Raw genomic sequence first — 16757 nt, 5'->3', positions numbered from 1 at the left:
TTGCCCGTTCATATATTTAGATGAGTTTAACCAAGTATTAGAAACACCTTTTCAATATAAAAAAGGCCAAAGCAACAATCATGCCAGTAGTTATTTCAAAACCACCAGCATACTATAATTAACCCTTTGTTGTTCAGATCACACTTTTTCTCTAAAGACACATAATATACCTGCATTTTTCTTGTTTTTATATTGACTTAAGTGATTACTTCACTGATTTAGCATTGCACTGCTATAACAATGTCTGACTCACGGTGGACAGTTTGAAAAAAAAGCATAAAAACAATGCAGAAGAACCAGAAAAAAGTGTCTTTTTTTATTCCACACATTTCTCTTCCTTGTCCAAACCTGGTGCCTACATAACCCACAATGCAATTTGGCTGCCATCAGTTTGGTCAAAGATCTGTGTAGTAGCTGCTAACGTAGCCTTGAGCCTCTAGCTTCAATCAGCGTTGAGGAGCGGGCTACAGCGGTCTAGCAGGCTCATCTCTTTCTAACTCCACAACCCCAGATTTTTATCCTTTACAAACTCAAGTGACATAACTTGAGGCAATTCATCACATTTCACACAGCTCCCTCTAAATGGCTTTATACAACTTTTATCACCCATGCAGTAGCACTCCCGAGTTCCCCATTAAAAAGGAAAGTATGTCCCAAGTAAATTTGGCAAACATCACTAAGGGATCCACAAACTGAATACCACACAAGGGTTAAATAAAGCAAATATGAAACAGCTGATTGGACCAATTGATTACTGTTAGCATTTTGGTCGATGTTGTTGAGCTTCCCACGCCTTGCTGTCTTACCTGTTAATGATTTGTTAGTCAGGTCAAACATTACATTTTTACATGACACAAGACCCGACGAAGAGGACACGTTGAGTGTTCACTCATGAGTGGTCTTTTGCTGCTTAAATGTGTCATAACAGTTCAGATGACTTCATTCAGACTCTCAGTAGAGAAAGTATTGATCTTTTCCTTTCTCCTTGTGGCACTGCAGGCCACCTGGATATAGACAGGATATTTATTAAGCTTGCTACAAATCTTACATGCATTGTTTCCTGTATGCCTATTTATGGTCACTTTGTTAGGTGTTTGTCCTCAAGAAATGTATCTCTCTTAGACATAATGTTATGCTAATCTAATGCTGGTCAGTTGACTGTGCCTTGCTTCACTAGATTATTTACATAGCTCGCTGGTGCAAGGAATCGCTGTTCAGTGAGGACAGTCTGAACTGATGCCCTAAGAGTGCCCTAGAGAGTTGGCAAACATGCATCAGCCTTTGTAGAAGGAAGACTTTTATTTATTTTTTGTTAAATGAAAAAACTTTCATGCAGTTCCAACTTTGAAGGCCTATGGCACAGTGCTAGGTTTGGACATGTTGCTTCCTCTGTCATTCTATATTGCTGTATGTAGTTAAGGGAAAGGTTGTAAGATACAGAGATAAAAGCATGGAGACACACAAACTACGACAGAGCCAAGCTATTTGTGTCATAATCTTAATATATAACACACAGCTTGTTAAACTGCTTACCACACTGTTCTGGCAGTTGTTATCACACTGACTTTTCAGAAACAAAATCCAACAAACCCGAGAGATCTATTTCTGTCAGAAGTGAATAATCCAATTGATTACCGTACTGACAGCGAGTAAATTAATAGAAGTGTAATACAGTGCAGTTTGACATACCACAGTAGAGTTTGAAAGTAATGACTCTAGCCACAGAGTTAAAGTGCCTTTCTTTACCTGAGATACAGCAAGAAGAAAGGCATAGTAACACACATTTATCATTTGGCTGTCTAGAGAACTTTTAGGACTCTTGGTTCTCCTATATTTATGTCTTTTTGATCTTGTGTAATACAAACCAAAAAGGAATAGCAGTGTGTGTGTATGTGAGAGAGAGAGAGAGAGAGAGAGAGAGAGAGAGAGAGAGAGAGAGAGAGAGAGAGAGAGAGAGAAAGGTGTGATTGGGTCATTTAAGGCTGAATTGAAAGTATTATTTTTTTACTTTATTATCATGATTTAAATTTTTCCATATACCTGGACTACAAAAAAATCTTCTATTGTTCAGAAAGTATCCTGTTTCTATGAGATCACAATCAGTTCCCAGATGAGAGACTTAACTGATAATAGACTATTACAAAAGCAATATGTACCAGAGCCAATGTGGAGTTGATCTCACAGATACAGTTCCAATCAGATGACATGTTCTCAGACTGCTATAACACCAGGCTACAAATTACAAATTGAAGTAGTAGTTAGTAGGTGATCTTTGAGGCTGTATTTAGACAGAGTGGTGCTTGGAGCAAAACAATGAGAATGCTAACATACTAATGATTAACAGGCATGATGTTTAGCATGTTCAACATCTTAGTTCAGTGTGTTAGCGTGATCTAGATAGATAGATAGATAGATAGATAGATAGATAGATAGATAGATAGATAGATAGATAGATAGATAGATAGATAGATAGATAGATAGATAGATAGATAGATAGATAGATAGATAGATAGATAGATAGATAGATAGATAGATAGATAGATACTTTATTTATCCCGAGGGAAATTCAAATAGAAAGCAAAGCTGAGGTTGATGTTTGTTTGGAACCTTTGGTATTTAGTCAACATTTCATCCACTGGTGACAGTCAGGGGATTCATCTTTTTGTCACTGTCCGTTTGTCCATCCATCCATTGTTTCCAGCTGACATCAGGACTCTGATTTGATGTTTGAACCAGAAGCGGTAACCTGCCTTTATTGGTGACTTGTGGAGTGTATGACCATTTTGTGCCATCTGTCTTCAATAATATATGACCATATTCTCATACAGCATGAGTAGTATAGCTTGTTCATGTACGTAGTGTGATAATTAATGTCGGAAAAGTAGAGAATTTAACAAACAAATTAGTAAGTACACACACAGCTAATTTATTTAAAATGTTTATCCACTTAAAAGTTCCCTGTGGAGTTTTAGACCTCTAGGAGTGGAGCTGTCTTTCTATGAGTGGGTACCTTTTTGTTTATCTCATGCACACACATATACTGGTATCACACTGTTTCACAGATCTACAGGTGGCGGTAACATGTCAGGATATGTTGCAAATGGGTATGCTGCAGACAAAGGCAGGGAAGAAGAAGACTGCAAGCTCGTAAATATGGACGTAAACGGTTCTGGATTGAAAATATTTCAAAAATAGGCTGTTCAAATGTTCCCCCTGCCCTCCCATTGGGCAGCTGTAGCGCAGAGGCACAGCAGGTCATCCTCTAATCGGAAGGCTGTGGGTTCGATCCCCGGCTCCTGGTGCCACATGTCAAAGTATCCTTGAGCAAGATACTTATGCTGTGCATCGGTGTGTGAATGTGTATGAATGCATTAGTTTCTGTTCGATGGACTTTGCCATCACTGAGTGAATGTGTGTGAAAGGGTGAATGTGGCATGTAGTGTAAAAGTGCTTTGAGTGGTTGGGAGACTAGAAAGGTGCTATACAAGTACAGGTCCATTTACCATTCCCTCCTGTGCATATTTTTTTGTCATTAAATAAAATTCCTCATAATTTCATTGACAATTTAAATCTCCTGACACACTGTCAGGATATAATGTTTATACATTTTCTGTGTTCTTCTGCACATCCAAACACACACAGTCCAGGTTAATACAGTTTAACTTATATATATATCCCTCATAGCTGTAATATATATATATATATATTTCAGAAGCTAAAAGTTTAATTTTGCTTCCTCTGGACTTCAATTATTGAAGTAAATCATTAAAGAAAACACACATCAATACAACACACAATAAAGAAGTCACATGGAAAGCCTGCGCTGCTCAACACAATTTAAAAGGCTATATAGCCTACAGGGGCTGGTAGAGGTGGAGCAAAACATCCATAGATGTGGGTCAAAATCGAAGGAAATAAGGTGGGTGGCAGGTGGATGCAGGGCAGTTGGGGGCACTGGGATGAAGCGCTTGTGCGGTGAAAGACAAAAACGCTAGACTATATGGACAGAAGCCCTAAGGCTACTGTTTTAAAATCAAAGAATACATTTATTGATCAGAGCACATATAAACACAGCTGCTTGTGGCTTCCAACACTCTCTCTCTCTCTTTCTCTCAGTACTTCACTCCAAAGCTTATGTGAATGAGTTCACTCAAATATTGGTAGAGATAATTCTGTCCTCTCAGAATATTGATACGGGTATGTACCTATCGTCCATATGCAAACCTACGCCCTTGTCAAGGATACACAGTGCATTTTGGTGAGTAACACTGAATGTAATAGCTTTTGCTTTGTTTGGAAGAAAACTTCACAAAACTCCCTTTCAAGTGAACAAAAGGGTTTCATCAGTGGAAAAATACAGATCAGCATGCCTAATCTTCCTATTGCTTTCCCAAACAAACAAGTGGCCATTTCACACAATTTTATTTCAGTGAGGAGAAACCTTGTCAAAATGCAGGAATTTAATGAAGCAAACAATGTTAATAATTTAATTACATGCATGTATTAATGCCAAGTCACACTGTGAAAACGCTAGCAAGCCTGTTTGTTTTGAATTTACCATTTACTTGAGCTAAGTTTGTCTGTTTATGTAATCTTCATTAAGATGAGGATTCTGTGTTCATTCCAGTTCAAAGGAATAAGCTTGTTGTCTTTTAAAAAAATGCCATTTTTAGAAGACATCTTCATTAGCCTCAAGAACCTTTTGTCTCGACAATACAAAAGACTTTCTCTCTTTCATACATATAATTTTAGCTCATTTCACAAGATGTTCCTTAACACTATTGATGATGGCACCCAGCAATGAATGTTTGGCCCAGATGTGGCCACATTTGGCTATGGAGGACAGAGTTGACTCAGGTTGAGTCTGGCTTTCTCAGCTCAGCCATAGATCCACCTTGTATGAACCAGATGTAAGGTGTGCTGTGGACCAGATCTGGGCGAAATAAATTTACCATACGCTTACCTTACATGGGCCATATGTCTGCCATGTTGTGGGCCAGGTCTGTGCCAAACTGGGGCCAGAGGAATTAACATTAAATGGGCCAGATGACAGGCATCTGATGTGCCAGATATGTGCCAAATCAAGGCCATACCATTCGCTTACTCTAAATGAGCAATCTATCATGTTGAAGGCCAGGTGTTGGCCAAATCATGGCCAGAGGAATTAACCTATAGCTGCTTGCTTGAGAAGATGAATCTTATTCAAAAGGCAATTGACTTTGAGCGCTATATTGTGAATTTCATTGGGAAGAGGTGAATGATGTTATGTCATTTTGAAAAAAAAGTTAAAACTTCTATTAATTTGTTCACCTATACTGCATGTCTTTGTATCTCAACTATATAGAAGAATTCACAAAGACTGAAAATTAAAAAATAGTACTAGAGGTCCTCCTTCATTCATATTCACACAGTCAGATTATCAAAACTTTTTCATTCTTTTTAATACATTTCTTCTGTAAAGAACTATGAGAAAATTCAACTCAAGAAGTGTCTTTTGCAACTTTGACCAAACACTATTTATATTCATATTCAGACACACTAGTACCTGAATCCAAGAGGTTTGAAGAAGCTTTCAAATAAATACCTACATTTTCTCCAAGGTATACTGTAGACGTTAAGAGTTGCATGTTGCTAAAGAAAAAGGGGGCTTTTCAGACCAGTCTACCACCTTTGACCCTCTGCAACCATATTTTATTTTGTCACAAGCACCCACATACACACACTGAAAAAAAATCTTCCTCCCACATGTTGGAGTAGGAGGCTAGGACTTATGTATATATGTACTTGGGCCAGGATTCATATATTTTTATTTTGCACACATTGACAGAAGCACACACACAATTCAAACTCAACATGAAAGTAAGAGAGCAGCTACTGTGGGCTACAAAGAAAGAAAGAAAAAACGAACAAAGATAAATGGCTAAAAGCAAATGTGAAAGAGGCAGCACATGGCCACTGACAGAGAGACTGAAAGAGCTTGTGGTAAAGTAATGGGGGCTTTATGCAGCGGCCATTTCTGCCTCCTGTCATATTATGTTTCAGCATGTAAAAGAGTGTGAGCTGCCGTTGTTCTACCAAATAGCTATTAACTATTGTCCATCAAGAGAGCACTTGACTTAGTGCCTCTGTGTAGTTTGACCCTATGCTTAAGTATAATGACAAGCTGTGAGCAGCGAAGTGAATTTATGCTCATGAACAGCTAAAAGCAAGAAATGTGGAAAAAATCACAGGCCTTATAAAGTATCTACAGGCAGCACTAACCACCTAAACTCTTTTCAGTGATCCACAACAGTTTCTGCAAGTCTATTTAAATACCATTCTTGCATTATAAATTCCATCATTTGGTGTTACGTTAATGATGGAGTTGATGTTGACTGCCTCAGGCGTTGCTGCAGAATTTCCCATTAGTCTAGTCCAGTTGGGGTGAAATCAGGTGGAAATGATATTTATGGTGCACAGTTTGCATCTGACTCATAATCCTCAGACCAATCTGTGACAAATCAGACACAACAATGACAAAACAGGTTTTACTGAATAGATTACATGTATTTATGTTGTATTTATTAGCTTTTACTTTGCAGTCCATTTTTTAAGCCATCTAATGGCTCTGTGAATGGCAAAATTGGTCCACCACTTAGGTCCAGATTGAAATATCTCAACTACTGAATAGATGACCATGAAATGTTGTACAAATATTCATGAGGATAAATCCTATTGACTTTGATGATCCCCTGACTTTTCCTCTAGAGCCATGAGGTTGACATTTTTGCTTTTTAGTGAAATGTCAACAACTGTTGGATGGATTGTCCTGAAATTTGGTTTAGATACTCATGTTCCCTTCAGAATAAATTGTAATAACTTAATAACTTTGTTGATCCGTTAACTTTTTCATCTAGCACCATCACCATCGCTTTGTTTCATGGCCAAATATCTGCAGAACTAACTGGTATTCAAACAGCCAAATGTAGCATGTTAACACACTAAGCTACGATGATGTAAAAAGTTAAGATTATACCTGCTAAAGATAGGCTAAAGCATATTGGCATTGGCATTGTGAGCATGTTACCATCCAGCAGCAACCTCTGTGGCTGGAAAATGAAGCCAACATGGAAATAACAAAACATGCAGTTCCTCGTATGGCCACTTGAGGATGGCTACAGAAGAGTCAATCTCTAAACCCTACACATTAAAATGCCCAACTTTATAGTAGTTTATAGCCTGGTACAAAAAAAGGGTTTCAGTCTCTGGCCACTTTGAGTGACAGGTGGGTGCCATCATAGGCAGCTGGTATTTCAGTAATCAGACTTCATTCAGCCCGCCTCAGCTTCACTTTCTTTTGATACATTTAGTAAATTTAGCTTCTAATACTTACTTCTAATCAAGTAAAATTATGAATACAGGACTTTAACTTGTAATAGAGTATTTCTGTGAGAGGAAATTGCTACTTTTACTGAAGTAAAACATCTAAATTCTTATCATATCATATTACATCTTACAGCATTGTATGCACATTAACGTAATGACTCCACCAGGCTACATAAACACTTGTGTTCTCTTTCTTTCTTCTTCCCTATTCACCTTTTCATTCTAAGCAAATCTGTTTCTGGCACGCAGACCATCCTTCACCCGACTGGATTACCTGCCAGCACCAGTTGCCAAATGTGTACAAGCTTTTAACACTATGACTCAACTGGCTGGTTTCCATGCCTTTTAAACACACACATGCACAACAAACCGACGCGCACACGTGCAAAAGCGTGCCATCCTCAACAGCTGCGTTGAGATTTGTGTAAAATCAACACTGAAGCTTTCTGCCACACATTAGCTATCAGCAGAAGTTTCTCTACCTTGTTCAGCTGTATAAGGTGATTATATTATTAAGCCAAACTGAAAGAGAACAAAAGGCAGCAGGAGAATGAGAAAAGGACCTGGGATTTCAGCACAGTATGTGCAGCTAATTTCCACTGTGGATATAAGTAATAATAACCTTTCTAAGTCTAAAGTCATAATCACAATTTAAACTACTTGGGTCTTTATTATTAGTTATAATTCATTTCATTTTTATTTGTATAGTGCCTAATCATTACAGAAGTTATCTCAGGACTGTACAAAAAAAAAGAGCATTATGCTAACAAAAATAGTATTTTAACACAATGCTCAAAGATAACACATTTTCTACAGGCAAAAGCCTAAGCATGTCCTGCCCAGAAGAAAAATAAAATGGCAGGCTCACTTAGATTTGATTGACAACTTCCACTGTTTATTTTCCATACAGTAGACTACACAGTGGTATAGGTCTACCTATATTTACATATATCTATATCTATATCTATATCAGATACTCTCGTATCTGATCTAACAATGGTCTAACTCCAGACCATAGCAGAAATGTACAAAGCATCCAGGATTGACAGGGAATAACAATACAGTACCATGGTCATTCACAGTGCTCATTGCTCCTAGCGCTAGCTGTACAGTGGTGGGGGTGTAACACACACTGAGCACTACTGGCTACTGTACACGTCAGTCAATATCCATCCCTCCCTAGCTGTCTGTTTTTACAGGAAATGCGTAAATATGTAGAAGCAAACCTTGCTTTCTGTTTCATGGGAAATTTAACATTGATAATATGAAAGGAATGAAACAAGTATTTATGGGCACATATCAAAACACAGCTCCTAACCTGCTGTTAACACCTCTTGACTGACTAGCCAACTAAGGACAACTTATCTTCACTTCTGCAACTTGACATTGTCAAAACTTACTTATTTGTGCTGATGAGTTATTACACAACCAAATCTTAATTTGAGGGCAGTGGAACAAGCTGCAAACACAAAGTTGTTCTGATGAACATGTTGGCAAAAAGTTACCTATTTACACATCCGGCAGACATGGAGGGACATCAGCAGTTTATATGGAGTTGGTTTTCTGGCTACTTAAACTGAAATATTCACTATCCTTTTAGCTCTGTTTTGGTTTTCCACCAACTCCTGATGGAAAGATCTGGCTGTTTAGCAGCTAAATGCTCCACTATTTTCACCAGCTAACTGCTAACTTTGTGTCTACCATTGAGTGCTGGGAAAGTAGCGAAAGTTGGTGTATTTGAGATTTTCCACTGTAAACGGTTGCCTGCTGCAGCTGTAAACAAGGCTGATAAGAGACTGAACAAAATGGCAAACCCAGAGGCTATAAAATTGAAACAATGAGTTAAAAATGCTTCATAGAGCTTAGGTGATGCAGAGTTGGGTGACACTCCCTGGGTTTGTCACTTAGCAACCCCTTTCACATCACCCAGTCGTTTGATCCATTACTAATGTAAAAATGTTAATTAGAGCAGCTTTAATCCACTTTACTTATGTACTTGTTTAAATACATTTTGCTCTTATAACACATACATGCAGCCTTCCCACCTCTTTGTATTGTATTACTCTTAAGTATAGTGAAGAATAACATGAACATTCAGGAGAAGCTAGGTGAAGGTGCATTGTCACAGAACCCCATTTGCATGTCTTTATCCCACAAGCTTCAGTTGAATAAGCTGCTATTTCAAAGATGCATATTATTTCATCTGCACTGTCACACTGCTGTTAACTTTTTTGCACAGGTGTTTTATTTTTTATCAAAAAGTTGCTGTACTTTCCTGTCTGTCAGCATGTTTTGCAGGTGAATGTAGGACCAAAGGGAGGAATGTGTGGAAACTCCTTGTCAGTGTGGCCTGATCCTACTGGTGGGAGACAAAGCACAGTAATAAGCACAGAGGTCAGCATTTTCTATTTCTGTGACGCCACACACACAAAAACAATGCATCTATCTGCACACACACACACATGCACACACACACACACACACACACACACACACACACACACACACACACACACACAAGAGAGAGAGAGACTAAATGACAAGCACTTCTGTTTCTTGGGTCTGTTTTCAATCCAGAGTTTTGTTACACTTTATTTTCTGCCAGTTTGAAAATTATGATACCATCAGAGTCAGTAACATTTTTTTTCCTCATCCAAGTTTTGACTGACAGTCTACCTTGTGAGGCTGCCTGGCACAATGGACATGTCTCTCTTACACAAGCAGGACTGGTTTTGTTGTCAGAGAGAGAGAGAGAGAGAGAGAGGTAATGTGAGAGGAAGGATCGCATCTTGCTTCAGTGCACACAAGGATGGTCTCGAGTTTAAATACCACATTCAGCAATGCAGCAATAATGCATTTGACACAAACACTATATGCCTGTTATTTTCTATTGATTTTTCCTCAGTTATTTGGATGTTTTTCTAGTATAGCTTGCTAGTGTGGAGAAAAAACTAATGATAATATGACACTAATGATTGTCATGGTATCATTAGAATTCACATGTAACACCTTTGGGATAATGTAATCATTAGCAATAATAACTGAATCATACTGAAACTATACTAAAAACTGACAGAGTACAATTTTGACTCATAAAGAGGAGCTGAAGGCTCCTTCTGTTCATGGACATTTTTTATTTATCCTTGAATTTGAGGGGTTTGGAATTTGAAGGATTTTCAAGATAAATGTTTAGAGTATGAATCTCAGACAAATACACTTCATGGCCAAAAGTATCTGGATAACCAAACAAAGTATGTGGACAGCCTAATATGAATGATAGATAGTAAGTTCCCTCTGAGGCAGCACTTTGAACATGTCAAGTTATTGAAGTCCGTGAGGGCTCAGTCCACAAGTCCAGAGGGTTCATATTTGGATTCAGCCTTTAGGGATGCTGGGGTGGAGGTGGCAGGGCTTCTGAAAATGCTATATGAACAGCAGCAGCAAATAAGAGAATACCTTTGAATAGCAATGATGGTTTAATTACACTACCATAACCAAAAGGGTGTGATGAATATATGTTACAGTGAGACGAGTACGCTATGTGAGTGTGGCAGAGGACTTGAGATGACCGGCTGCTTAATTTCTGGTTGATGAATTTGCTTGGTTTAATAAATTTAATAAAGAAAAGGAGTACACACACAAGCATCCACACTTGCATATCAACACACACATATGAAGCTATTTCACATGAGTGGAAACAGTTTTAAAATATCTGCTCTTAGAATTAAAAGCAGGACTTAGCTGTAACCTTGAAGTGCATTGTAATGGAGAGATACCAAAATAAAAGCAATTTAAAAAGAAAAAAAGAGAGCAAGGGTCTAAGACCAATGGAAGAAGTCCTCATCTGTATGATTCGCCTTGTCCTCATAACAAAGCAAAACAACACCCTATTTCATAAATAACATCTTGTTTGCTAGTGATAAAGCAAATCATATTCTCTCTCCCAACAAATGTGGCTCCCAAATCTCATAAACCTCTCCTAACCTTTCATAAATCTTTTTTTTTTCTTTTATCCTTTCATTCTTTGCTTTTTGTCTCTGTGACCCACCCTTTTGGATCTGCGGCGCCGCTTTATTGTCTAGATAAGTCGTGGCCAGCAGGATTTTTTTTTCAAGCACAATGCACTTTTGTTATGAAGGTGGAGGGATTAGTGCTTGAGATTAGCTGATATCATCTGCAACTTTTACCCGAAAGAGCATATAAGGGCGGGGGGAAAAAATCACTTTCCTGGCTTCCCAATTGCAGACTTAAAGTTTCTCTCAGCTCCTTCCTTTATTGCTGTTGACATTTCTACATTTGATTAATAAGTGAGAACACTAAATGTGTTCACAGCAAAAGAGTAGCAAGTAAAGCTCAGGATCCAGACAAACAGAGTTAAATCCAATCTGCTGCAGGGTCTGATTTGTGTATGTATGATAAAGGTTTTTTGGTTCTGGCGCAGGATTTGGACCCTCCAGAATCATGTCACATTGACAGGGTTTAATAGGGGGCAGAGGCTTTAAATGTCCAAGTGCAGTGGAGTTATGATGTTCCTTACGTCGTTATCACTATCAGACTGGGTTTGATAGTCGAGAGAGCGAGAGAGAGAAGGAGACAAAGAGGAGTTAAGAAGAAGTAAATGAGACTGTGTGTTTTTGTGTATTTATGCAGTGCTCTCCAGGCCACCTGATTCCTCTTATTATCTTATTCCTGTTTTGCCTTTGAGAAAAACAGTTTTGTTCCCCGAGCATGGTTCTATCTTCATGACTATCTCCCTCAAGATGAGTAGCCAGAATACACCAAAATTGAATCCTTAGGAATTTCGATTTTTTTTCTCCCTCCATCCTGCCTGGGGTTGGCTTTGCCTGGCAAAGAAGGAGCTGGAGCTTATGTAAATAATGACAAAAAGGTAATAGAGCTTTAAATTCACTACTCAATAATGGAGATAGAGAAACGGCCCTTGTTAGAATAGCAGAGTAGTAGAAGAAAAGAGATGGGGGAAGCTTTTAAAACTATTTAGCCCTCTCCTTTCTTTCTCCTGCTAGATCCAACAAGTGTCTTTTTTTTTCTCTTTCCCTTTTTCTGTGCGTGCAATGACCTTGACTTACCTGAGTGAATGGAGGAGGACAGAGGAGCTTTAAAAGATGCACTTACCGTGTGTTTGAGCAATTTCAGGGCCGCGCACACACACACACACACACACACACACACACACACACACCTGCTGTCTATGCCATCTCTATGTCCACACCGCATCGGAAGAGATTGTTTTCTCATATTTTTCCCTTTCCTCTGCCTTCTCCCTACACACACACACTCACACACACACTCTCTCCCCCTGTGTGTCCCTTCCATTTTTCCCCTCAGTCTAATTATTTAGCAAGCGAGGGAGGCAATCTGCTCTCCCTTGTTGCTGCTCAAGTGCCCATTAGAGGGAACGCGCTTCATCTTTCTAATGAACTGATCACGTTAAATGAGTTGAAAACTCTCTGGCATTGCTCACGTGTGTGTGGGGAAAAAAAAGAGGTTGGCAGGTAGGGATGAAGGGGATTTAGGGGACCAAAACGGGAATGCGGGAATGCAGCAGAACAGAGAAAGGAGACGAGTGGCTGTGAGAGTGCAGTAGTTACCCCTCATCATGTTTGGACTCTTTCTGGCTGATTTACTCCCTCTCTATTTCTTTCCCATACACATACTCACAGATTTTCTATAAAGCCGAGTGTGCTCCTCTACTACTGTTCTCTGACTGACTAATGGCTGTAGCTCCACAGTTACACACTCTTTGACAATTAAATGCAGAATAGAGAGCCGAAGAGAAACGGACACCACTGGGTTCTGTTCCAGAAGTGAGAAAACCTCATTCAAAATCTCACTGACATTTGTAACAAAGCCAATGACCAGAAAATACAGCCAATGTTCAGCACTGTTGATATAACTAAATTAGTCTTTGTTGAATCATTAACACTAATATTGTTAGTACTACTCTGTGTTTACCAGATTAGTGACTGCATTTTATTAAAAAAAACATATTGATCAAATAACTTCATCAAATATACAATAACATAACAAACAACAGCTAATTATCAGAAAACTTTGTGTTCCTTGACAACATTCAGTTTTTTAGAAAAAAAGTGTAAATGTTAACAATACTATGTTACATTAAACAGAGGAACCTAAAAGCAGATCACAAACTCAGTTGGTACAATTCCAAAAGACAGGCTTTATTGGCAATCCGGGTAATGAAAGGGTGAGTGGTGAGACAGTATGGCTAGGCCCCAGGCAGAGTGGAACTGGAAGATTACGGCAGCGAGGCAGGCAGGAAGCCGCGGGCAGGAAGCTACAGCGAAGGGTACGATCCTGAGACACGGGGAAAAACAAGGTTAAAGGTCATAGCAAAAAACACTTCTCCTAAACACTCCAACTTGGCCTAAAAGGTTACTACCAGGTTTGTAGATGCAACAATCTGGTGGAGAGCAGATGGAGAACCGGGGTTTAAATACTGAAGGGCTGATGAGTTGATGGCAGGCAGGTTTGAGCAGTTAGACAGGTGAGCAGGTAATCAAGGAGAGTGGGAGGAGTCCAAACACACAGACACAGGGAAACCAAGGTGGAGAATACTACTGACTATAACATACTAGCGTAAATCAACATTTCTACCAATCAGTAGAGCATGTTTTTATAGAAAGACAAGATATCAGACTGTTTAGGAGGAATTAATTTACACAATTTTGTCCAGAAACAAATAAAAAAAAATAAAAAATACTGCAATTACATTTGAAAAAACCTGAAAAGGTCTGGTTCTGAAAACCACAGTGCACCCTGGGTAGTTTTTTTCTTTTCCTTGGCCTAATGTACTTTAACCAAGTGCTAGAGATGGTTCAATCCGGTTGTGTTTAGTGCAACTAAACTTTCAAGATATCACAGCTCAAAATAATGAAAAGGTGAACAGTTTCAACAATAACATACAGAGTGCTGTTCAATCAAATACTCAGTCGCTAATGGTAAACTCTAAATGTAGCACACATGACATGAATCCATGGGTGGGGATCAATAGCGAGAGTTTGAATTGCGGTCACTGCAAACAATGAATGGCAATGTAGAGCGACAAAGAATAAGGGGGAAGAGTGAGAGATGATGGGAGAAGAGGGAGGGAGGAAAAGAGAGAGGGAGAAGAGGAGGAGGAAGTGGTGGAGAGGAGGAAGAGAGGAAAAATGGTCCTGTCCCCAGGTTTGGGTTAGAAACACTTATAACTCAGGACCATAGATTATGACAGTCCAATCTTCTGGGCTGCTGCTTGAAAAATAACCACAAGCATCCAGCTGCCACACACAAACACACACACACACACACACACACACAAGCATGCAGAGGGAGATGGGGATAAAGTGGAATGTAGAGAAATGAAGGGCCAGACGAAAGAGAGAAAGTGGGAGGCAGTGGAAATGAAAGAGGGATATGGATGTATGCAGAAAAGGTTGAAGTGAAAAGAAAGCAGAACTGTAAGCGGGATTGATGAGAGGATAAAGAGCAGAAGAAGTGTGAGTGTGATAAGAACTTTTGTGGAAGTAGCAGATGGAAAAATAATGACAGAAAAGAATAAAGGGGAAGCATGGAGAACAAACAGAAAAGGAGGGTTACTCTGAGTTAAAGGCCCAATCTAGCTCTGCAAAATATTGTTGCCCCGGCGAGCGTTTTCATTTATTTATTTTATTTCTTGTAACCAGACACAGCCTCATTTAGATTATAAATGTCTTTTGCAAAGCGGACAACAGGGCAGCAAAAATAGCATAAAAAGACAAGACACAACAACATCAGACATAATAACTAGATCCTGAGAGTCCAGAAAATAAAAAAGTGTACAGACACTGATAAATAAAATCACATCCTTGTTCTAAAATTAACAATGTAAGTGATTTCACCAAAGAAATGAACTCATTCAATTTTAAATCACCTGCTTATTAGACCATCACGTAAAGGGGGCAGAGCACCTATGAAGACATTTTTGCCTTGCTTATACAATTGTAGGAACCTGCAGTCATCAGTAAAATGTACTGGAAGTGCATGTCACAATGACCGCAGTCTCCGGACAGGGCAGACTGTGGGCATAAAGAGTGCTTCTGTGGGTAAAAAAAGTATCTACTGAATAATAAATAAATAAAATACTGTTAACAACACACATATTTTCATACTGAATTGAGAGTTTGGGTTTTTAAAGCACTCAAATGACCAAAAATCTATAATTATTCCACTTAGTTGGTTTTGACTTAATTTTATCATTAAAATGATTAGTCATACACAGTCAGGTTGATTAAAGAGGAGCTAAATCCACTTTTTTCAGTAAGCAAATTATGCACAGTGGCTTTATAAAACTGCAACAGTAATTCTGTCCACTTGACCCCCAAAGAGTGAAAAATCTATGACGTACCCTGGGACATATTTCGGAACCCCTGAATTACAAGGCTATGTCACGTTAGTTTAGCTAACTTTAAACTAGCAGTTCAAATGGCTCTGAACCCCCATCTTGGCAGTCAGTGGACTGGGCATGTTCAAGCTAAAATGAGTTATTAAAGGTGGCGTCAGTCATTCTTAAGATAGTTGATCGCTGAGTTGTTAAATAGAGGATGATGGTATCTGGGAGCATGAACACTACCTGCTGCGTTGTGTGCTGTGCTCCAACCCATTTACCATAACCAAAAGCATCAGTAGGCCTACGTAATGACCTGGGAATGAGACTCGACAATCAAATATCTTTCTGCAGAATGACTATCAAGTTGTTGTTGAAAGATCATTCAGTTCAACCTTGATTTACTTGAATACACTTTTGAAGATGACTTTACAAGGCTTGTTACATGATGGAGCATGAGTTTATCTTTTGTGCTCCTGATTGTTTTGTTTGGGGAACATTTGAGAGAAATGGTACCAAAAAAAAAAAAAAGTAGCAAGGCCATAACTTATTCAGGGTAACCAGGAAATTGTTTCTGGAAAGTGATGTTGCTGTGGAATTTTCTAAATATATATATTTTTTTATGCTGAGAGCTGTCATTCATGTCAAGGTACTGCACTGCAATACACATTTTAGTGTGCTGATGTGACTCTCAGTGCTGCTTTCAAGCAAATCTGACCATGTTTTACACAGACTGTCCTTGAGCTCACAAACCCCCCAGTAGATTCCAAAATTCACAACAGTTGATGAAAGTGAACACGTTTTAAAAGAAACATTCAAAACTCACATACAACTAAATTCTAATTCCAGAGGGTGCTGGGAAAATGGAGAGAGTCGCACTTTTAAAATCCGGCAGCAGTGTAGCATCAAGGATCAGAGTTGTTGTGGAGTATATAGACTGAATGACCACCAAATGTTTACGGACAGTCAGGTGTGGATGTATGATTGTGTCATTTGGGATGGAGGCAAA

This window comes from Dicentrarchus labrax, unplaced genomic scaffold, assembly GCF_905237075.1.
Source record: "Dicentrarchus labrax unplaced genomic scaffold, dlabrax2021, whole genome shotgun sequence".
In the NCBI taxonomy this organism is placed as follows: Eukaryota; Metazoa; Chordata; class Actinopteri; family Moronidae; genus Dicentrarchus; species Dicentrarchus labrax.
Note: the sequence above shows the minus strand (reverse complement) of the source record.